Source organism: Morone saxatilis, unplaced genomic scaffold (assembly GCF_004916995.1).
Source record: "Morone saxatilis isolate NCDOM2014 unplaced genomic scaffold, NCSU_SB_2.0 Contig15, whole genome shotgun sequence".
In the NCBI taxonomy this organism is placed as follows: Eukaryota; Metazoa; Chordata; class Actinopteri; family Moronidae; genus Morone; species Morone saxatilis.
In genome coordinates, this window is record NW_023339707.1 from 2,545,031 (window position 1) to 2,553,679 (window position 8,649).

Sequence of the window (8,649 nt, forward strand, 5' to 3'; positions counted from 1 at the left end):
AGCGGCACTGACGTCACGCAAGTTGACACCGGAACACCAGGGGGCGGTAAAAAAAAAAAGTCAGGCACCGAAATGAGGCACCGAAATGTTCGTTCTTATTCGGTCTGGTTACTACCGTTTACGTCGGAACTGGTGCCCTATTGGTACCGCGTTTCGGTACCCAACCCTATGCATGGTGCTCGTTGAGAGGAAGAAATAAATCGGCACCCTTTGAAACTCTCTGCATCTTGATCAATAAATCCAAGGGGCCGCTACACACACACTTGAGTAAGTAATGCGATTAAACGTCAGGCGCAAATTCGCCCTCATGGCTACAGCGGTATGAAACCAAAAGAAAACTGATCAAAAGATCAAAATAACTATGCTGATTCGTAAAAAGTCTGAATTTATGCTTTGTGAGGTCTGTCCACAAGACGAAGGGAGAAGTAAAACAAATACATAACCCCCCCCCCTTTTCCCCTCCTTTAAAGGTCCAGTGTGTAACATTACGGAGCATCTATTGGCAGAAATGGAATATAATATTTAGTGGTATGTTTACATTAGTGTAAATCCTACTCAATATAGTTGTGTTGATAATTGTGTTTTCGTTACCTTGGAAAGACACTGCGGGTCGCCTTCCATGGAGTTCTATAGTACAACAACACAGGGACTGCGTGGGCCTGATCTTTGTTGCTTGCACCTTTTAATTTTTAGTTTCTTCCTTATGACCTTCTACCATTCTTTACTGCTGAATGCTGAGTGCTGTATTACATAAAGTACTTCACAGAGACATAACTAAAAAAACTAATCTGCCAACATGTCAACCAAATGTCTGAATATTGTTCCTATTTTCCAACTGTCATATAATCAGCAGGATGCTGTTGTGCATATCCAGAAGCATGCCACAACTGTCCAGAAAACACCCACACAGACACACAAGCATAAAGTGTAAATGATGATGGAGATAGTGCTAATGAGACCAGGATTCAGACAGAAACTCTCCCCATTCATTACTCACCCTATTTCACCCTCTACAAGCTATCATGAGTAAAAATTATAACAGGGTCAGGGTTAGTGAGGAATTATATAACGTTACGAAATGTGATGTGTTCATAGAAATAACACAACAACCTATTTTAACATGGCTTGTTAGCTATAGTGGTTTTCTCAACAATTGAGACAGTAATTAAATAGTCACATTTAGAATAAATATGGCAGTAGTAATTCACACATCCGGTACGATAGCTAGAGTAACTGAACTGGGTAGTGTGTCTGTATTATAACAGCAGTTAAAAAAATACATTGCTCTCTTTCTCTCCCCTATGTCTGTCTGTCGCTCAGAGGCTGTCAGTGACACTGAGATTGCTAGTGTCGATGGTGAGGGTGTGGTGGAAATGCACCTTGGGAGTTGAAGTAGACAGGCCTGTTGTTTAAAGAAGCAGATATTTTCTAACACAGTTGTTCATCTCTTACAGATGGATCTACTGGGAGAGTTCCACGCCCATTAAGCTGTAGAAGTGCTCTAGTAGGCACTGGCCCTTTTGGCCAATGGAAAAAGAGTCAAACCATTGTGTTTCCATTACCAGACGGACCTTCTCCAGTGTCGAGCCAAAGCGCTTTCATCAACTGCAGGCAACCCATGACAACCCCCCTCACATCTCTGCTCTCAGTTTTTCAGCTTCTGTATCTCTGTGGTCTGAAGTTTAGTTTCCTGTTTTTACTTTTAGATATCTGCTTTATTTTCCTAGTTCATGTTCTCCAACACTAGTTCATGTTCTCCAACACTTCCTGATTTTGCTGCTTCATAATAAAAGCTTTTATTGTGAAGAATTTGTAAGAAATTAAATATGTTTATCACTGAATTAGCAAAGCTTAGTTAGCGACTATTCTTCAATTTAAAAACGACTGTACATACCGCAGTGAGGATGGTGGCCTTGTGTATTTGTGCTTTGGAACATAGCCGCTGTGAAACAATCAGACAATAATGTTTTATTTAATTCACTGCTTTGTTCTCACTAACAAAATCTGGGGTGCCCAAAAAAACCCTTCAACATCACTACTCTATTGCTGTGGGCTTATAATTGACATAACATTTTGACAACGGTTTAGGAAGATTACACTGAGTAAATCTAACTGGAGCTGTAAAAGATTAGAGGGATAAGGATCTTAAGAAAGGGTGTAATCCCTACTGGAAAAGTGGCACCATGAATAGAAAATAAAAAACACAGCACTGTCTGTAGGTTGGTGTAGGAATGCAGTCCATTCGCAATAAACATTGGCACTGGACTGCAGAATGATCCAGTATGAAAGTAATTCTTAGAGGAATGAGCTGGATTGCTCCATAGCAGTCTGTAAATTGTGGAAGTCTAAAGTGATCCGAGACTGGAGGCGGTACAGTAGAGCAGCTCTGCACTGTCACCTGCACCTCATGCATTAAGAAAATGACTAGCCGTCCTCCCTCACAGTTAATCTATCTGTGATGGAGGGTTCTTCCATAAATCTAGTGAGCTCAGTACAGACTGTAGCTTGTTAATCATCATTTTATCTCTTCAGATGATACAAAATCCAGTCTTGTTCCATCTATGTCCTCTAATGATGCTCTTCTGTCTTTTTTCACCAAACCCAAATAATTTTATATTATTATATATATATATAATATTAATTATTATATTAATAATTTTGCTGCTTAAACCAATACTGTCCTTCTACGTACCTACAACTGTATATGTTAATGCATGTCTATAGTGTCTCCTGGACATCTTTTATTAATAACAAAATCAAACCAATGGACGTTTTGACCTGATGATGGCACTAGATTAAAACATTAAACATTAAAACATCACCACACTGCTTGGCATTCTACCCAAAAATTGTCAAGGTATTTCTGTAAAATCTAAAATATCAGTCTAATGGTTGAAAAGTAATGGGATCATCAAAGTCAACAGCAGCATCTTTTGGCTATCATAAATGTTTGTATTAGGAATGGTAATATTCAGAGATGGTGCAACAGAGAATCCATTGGATACAATTTGGGATGAACTCGGGATGCATTGTTATAATAATAATAGTAATTATTATTAGTGGAGGCCCTATCCATGTTTTATTTATAAATGACGTAATAGATGCAATGTGAGAGGGACAGGGGGAATTCATACTGTAGCTCATATTGTGAGTTTCATGCTGGTTACTTCTACTTGTACTACTCGTCTTTTTTCCCCCCATTACTCATATATATTTGGTTGCGCACGCAGCCCCGGTTCACAGGCGCACTGAAGCCGTGCACCAACTTGCTTTGCCAAAGCATTTTTGAAACGGCTGTGCCTGTAGTGTGTCTCTCTCTAAACAACTCCTTATGTCCTTAAAAAGGATACAAAACGATACAAAACAATGTGTTTCTCTGCTTAAAATGTCCTCTAACCTGCCTCTGGCCTGGTGCACGTATTTTATTTTAAAAATTGAATGGATTCTCTATGCTTTTCTGTGTTTGACTTCCTGCCCGTGCGAACTGCTCTGTGCTGCTTGACAGCAGTGAGTCACAGCTTCTGTCAAAAATAGACTAGATGCGTATTCTGCATGGAGCAGAGCGAAACGAAATTTGCTCTGTAGAATTTGGGGATTGTCAGCCACTAGCAGTCTGTTTCCTCTCAGAGCTGTAATCATGATTTTAGCAAGTTATATTATTATAAATAAAAAGCCAAACTACACAGGTTATTTAAATAAAAATTGGTCACAAAAAACAAGTACAGATACAAATATGCACACCCCTAGCGCACATGCTTCCTTGCACAAACCAAGCAAATCACTGAAACACTCCAGTAAGTAACTGTGTCCACAAACAAAGCAGGATGGGTTTTTTACCATTAAACTCAAAAAGAAAACAACAGCGTTTCATTAAAATATATTGGTGTTCTTATCAGGGTTGGAAGGAGAGCCAGAAAATAGACCCATCACCCACTTTTAGTCACATCCCACAGAAAAGACAAGTGAGACAAAAGTTGGTCGTATATCACTGGTGACAAGGAGGCAAGTTAGAAAAATGGCTTCTCACAGCTCGATAAGAGTTATATATTATAGGCAGTTGAAGCCCAGGCAGCAGTCAGCAAAGGGGACATCAAAGTCCTCTTATCATTTTTTGGCCTATAGCATATTAATTTTAAGATTTCATATCTAGATTCAGAATATCAAAATGTCAAAATACGAAACTTTAAACGTTGAGTTATTTCTCTGTGTCACCCTTTCCCCTACAATCATTATTGTCTAATATCTCAATTTCCTTGCACTTCAGTCCCAATTATCCACATTAGCTCTGCCAGTTTTTTGGCTGCTATTCATAATTTTTTCTTTCCACCCAAGCAGGAATTTGGTCTCACTCTGAATCCGGGGTTTGCCTCACTGCTTTTCTTCTGCTCACCTTTTCAACTTTAATCAGTCATCAGTGTCTAGGAGGCAGGGGACCCTCAGAAGTCAGCCAGCTTGTTCGTTAACACCATTAACATTTTTCACCCGTGATTATCCCTTGGAACAACAACAGCACTGCATCTGTGTCTGTGTGAGTGAGGAGGTGGAGTGGGAATGCTGTAGGGAAGAACTGAAGTAAAAGGTTTTTCAGTTACATTGATTAAGCAAATATGTACACAAATTACCACCTCACGCACCATGCACGTTTTCTCTCGTACAGCTTCCACATGGTAGCTCTAGCAAAAAGTCAGCTGTCATAATTGATGTCTAGCAGCGTCTCCTCTCTCTTTCTTCCTTTTTTCCTTTCCGCTCTCTCGCTTCGTTCTTCCCTCTCATTAATCCTCACTGCCTACTTTCTTCTCTCTCTTTTATTTTCTATCAGCAGCAAGGCAGTGCACTGTGAAGAAAATGATTTGGGCAAAACTTTCCACAAGGAATTTTATCAAAGTTGGCACTCAAAATGTAAAATGTAATTTCGTTGAGTGTTTCTCGGTGGAACTTTTGAATTGCTTAAAATGACTAGGAAGTCAACATGTTTGTATCGTTCCTTTGCCAGGGTAAACAAAGCAAGCGTGAAATACTATTGTTGAATTAATTTAATGAAAGGAGTGCATTACATTGGTTGCAAAAAGGTTTTGTAAAGCACAAAAAGTGGCTCACTCAATTTGTTTTGCTGCAGCCTTAATTTTCTCTTATAGGTGTGTCTGTGATTCATCCGACTGTCACAGTTCACTTTCACCTCTTGTGTCCTCCACCACTTTTTTTCACCCTGTCTATCATCCTTCTTTCTCACAAGTTGTCCGCTTAACATTTTCTAATGGATTTTCCATGATTTGACACATTGGTTGCTTTCAAGTAATAATCTGCAATATTTGCATATATATACATGTTTGTTTTGATGTGACAGTATTCATTCCCACTGACTTCATTATAAAGCTGACGAGAGACAGAAAAAATTAAGAGAGTGACGACATGCAGCAGAGTTTTTAGTTTTATTTAAGTAGAATCAAGCATCAGCGCTAAATGAGCCACCAGGAGAAACCTGTATTTTTTTGTTATTGTTGGTAGGGCTGTTTGCAATAACCACAATAATAAAATATTAGGCTACTGAAAACCAACCGCAGGAGATCTCATGCAACGGCTACAACTGCACGGGACGTCACCGGATTTAACCAACAATATCATGGCATTCACCCGTCAATCAGTCTTTAACTTTTAGCGATACTGAGCGAAGATTCAGTTAGATAGCTAGCTAGCGACAGCATGGCTAGTTACTGGAGCGGAGTGTGTACGGAGGGCTACATCTCATCTTACTGATACACAAACACAGCGTTACCACTTATACAAAAGCACAACTTTATCAGTCATTTGGGTAAAACTGGATCATATTCTTATGGATGAAATTAGTCTGTTTTCCCTCTGACATCCTCCGCTGCTCTCCTCAACTCCGCTACATGCTGCTGTAGCTGCTGTTAGCATGCAACCAAACGGGGCTCAGCAGCCTTCCAGTGAACACAACCTCTGAGACAGACAAAAGATAGTTTGAAGCAGCGGGACCGAGGTGATTTACTGATTTCCAGACAAGACTTGTTGCTTAAAAGTAAAGCTTGTGCATCTAACATTAGCCTGACTGAGCCCTGGGGTGGCAGGAAGCCAAACCCGGCAAGCAAACCAAGGTGTTCGTATTTATTGAAAGTAAGAGGCCAGTTTTTCCTTGCCCCCGTCGCCAAGTGCTTGCTCATGTGGTACTGTTGGGTCTCTGTAAATGTTAAAAGGAATTCGGTCTAGACGCCTCTATTTGAAAAGTGTCCTGAAGATAACTTCTGTTATGAATTGGCATATATACAAATAAAATTGAATTGAATTGAATTTATTCCCTGTCATCAAACTGTCCCCTGTCGCATCAGATGCTACATTCAGTCCAGGTCTAGATGTGCTGTTCACTGGGAGCTCCCCAGTCCCAGCAGAGACAGTTCATGGATCCGCTATACTGCTTGCCTGGAGAATGTAAACACACAGTGCTATTGGCTTTGTGTGGAACTGTTGTACATCTTTGACTCTTGTTTCCTTGACTTTGACTGATTTTGCAGCGTTAAGAGGTAAGAAATCTAGATAGTAAATGACTGCATTCATCAAAAGCACAATTTTAAAACCACACACACACACACGATGAGATTAGTCAACGTCATACATATATAAGTATATACGTAAAATATTAATATATATAATAACAATGTATAGCCCAATATCACAAAACATTACTGGACCATTAAGGTTCTACCTTTTGGACATATAAGCCTGATGATAGAGCGCTCAATTTTCACTGCTATGCTGACAACACGCAACTATATGCACACACCAATGTTATTAAATGATATTAATGCTTGGATGATCAGCAAGTACTTAATCAGAATAAGTCCGAGGCTATCCTCATTGTTTCCCCAGCACATTCACAAAGTCTTGCATCTTGATTTGGTTTTATTACATCCTCTGTCACTGAAATGAAAACTCTTGGTGTAACGTCTACCCTCTGTTTTGAAATACATATCAAAAATATCACCAAAACTTCATGGTTCCACCTGAAGAACATCTCCACACTACGGCCCTCTCTTTCCCACTCTATTGTACAGACTCTGATTCATGCCTTTATTAAGTTCTCACTAGATTACTCTAATGTCCTTCTCCTTGCTGTACCCAATCAAGGGTTAAACAGACTACAGTATGTTCAGAATTCAGCTGCAAGAGTTCTCTCCCACACACAGCCCTGGGACCATATCACCCCCTTCAGCAACTACACTAGCTCCCAGTTAAATACTGCATTTCTTTTGAAGTACTACTCCAACTGAAAACTCACCTCTTTAAATGAGCTTTTCCTGGTTCTTGGCAGTGTATTTATTATGAATGTATTCTTTTATCTGTATAATTAATTACTGTTGTTCTATTTCTGCCTGTATTATCTGGTTTTGTAAATGTCCAATGACAATATGCCTCAAGGGACTTTTACATTCTGTAAAGCATACGGCATTGGCCTCCGCACACCAACCGGATGGCCGACCGTCGGCAGAAAAGCAGTCCGACTAGGAAGGGAGAAACTAGGGAGAGAGAGACCGAGATAAGAGAGCCGTGAGAACACTTAGCTTGGCGGATTGTGGCAAAAAAAAAAGCTTAGAGGACAAACATGGACTATAAATCCTAATGTTAATAGATTCACTGAGACTAAGAAACGACCCGGCGGATGGGTAATTAGCAGGTACAAGACTTGAGGTTTTGAGAAAGTTCAGACCAGATCCGTTTGCAGCTTAGATTTAAAGGCCATGGAAGGTGCTGGCCTAAACATCAGGAGTAATATGGAGTCCCCATGAAGTCAAAATTGATGTTTAAGTCTTTTTATCTCATATGCCTCATGCTAAAGGTATAAGTGTTCTTTATGGTATTTTAGAGCTTGCCATTTCCCTGAAAAACTATAAAAAGTAGTTGATGACTCATCCTTTGCTCGTGGGTGTGTACTAATTTTGCGTCCAATGAAATGCTTTCTCGATTATGATGCTGCTGGACTGGATCATATTTTATGGAGAAAATATTTTGCTGTTTTCCCTCTGATGTCCTCCGGCTGCTTAGTTTAAACTCAGAACTTACAGAGTTTCCCAATGGACAGATACCTTTAACTACTTGCTAAAGTAACATTAGCTAACCCTTAATTAACTGCTGCTAACAGTAGTTGGCAACAGAACCGACCTCAGCAGCCGTACTGGAACAGGATCAAACACAGCCTGCAAGACCACAGAGAATAATGTCACAGTACTGAGGTCCAAATGGAAGGATTGCTAAGTAGTGGAACGCTTAGTTCCGTTAGCTTCATCCGCCTGAAGCTAACCTAACTGACTCAACCCCAGGATGCCAGTAGCCAAACACAGCAAGAAAACTAACTTGGTAGTATATTCCCTGTCAAACTGGCACCTTGTCTCGGATGCTAGGTCATAGCACTTGCTGCATAGTGGTGGGGACGTAACACACACACTGAGCTGAGTGCCTTTGGCTACTGTCAATCAATATCTGCGACAAGTCCCTCCCCACCTGCCTACGTGTAAATATGCGGAAGCCAACAGTGCTCTGCTTTTTGTTTCATGCGGGTGTTAAAGACATGGACAGGAGTAGACCCACAACCAACTCGACCTCTGAGCCACACTCCCCAAAACTATACAGTATTACACA

At 40.3% G+C, this 8,649-nt stretch overlaps 1 protein-coding gene across 1 annotated transcript in view; it reads left to right on the forward strand.

The window, feature by feature from the left end:
- Positions 1 to 8,649, forward strand: part of ntsr1 (neurotensin receptor 1 (high affinity)) — a 37,811-nt gene that overhangs the window by 19,277 nt on the left and 9,885 nt on the right. The window lies entirely within an intron of this gene.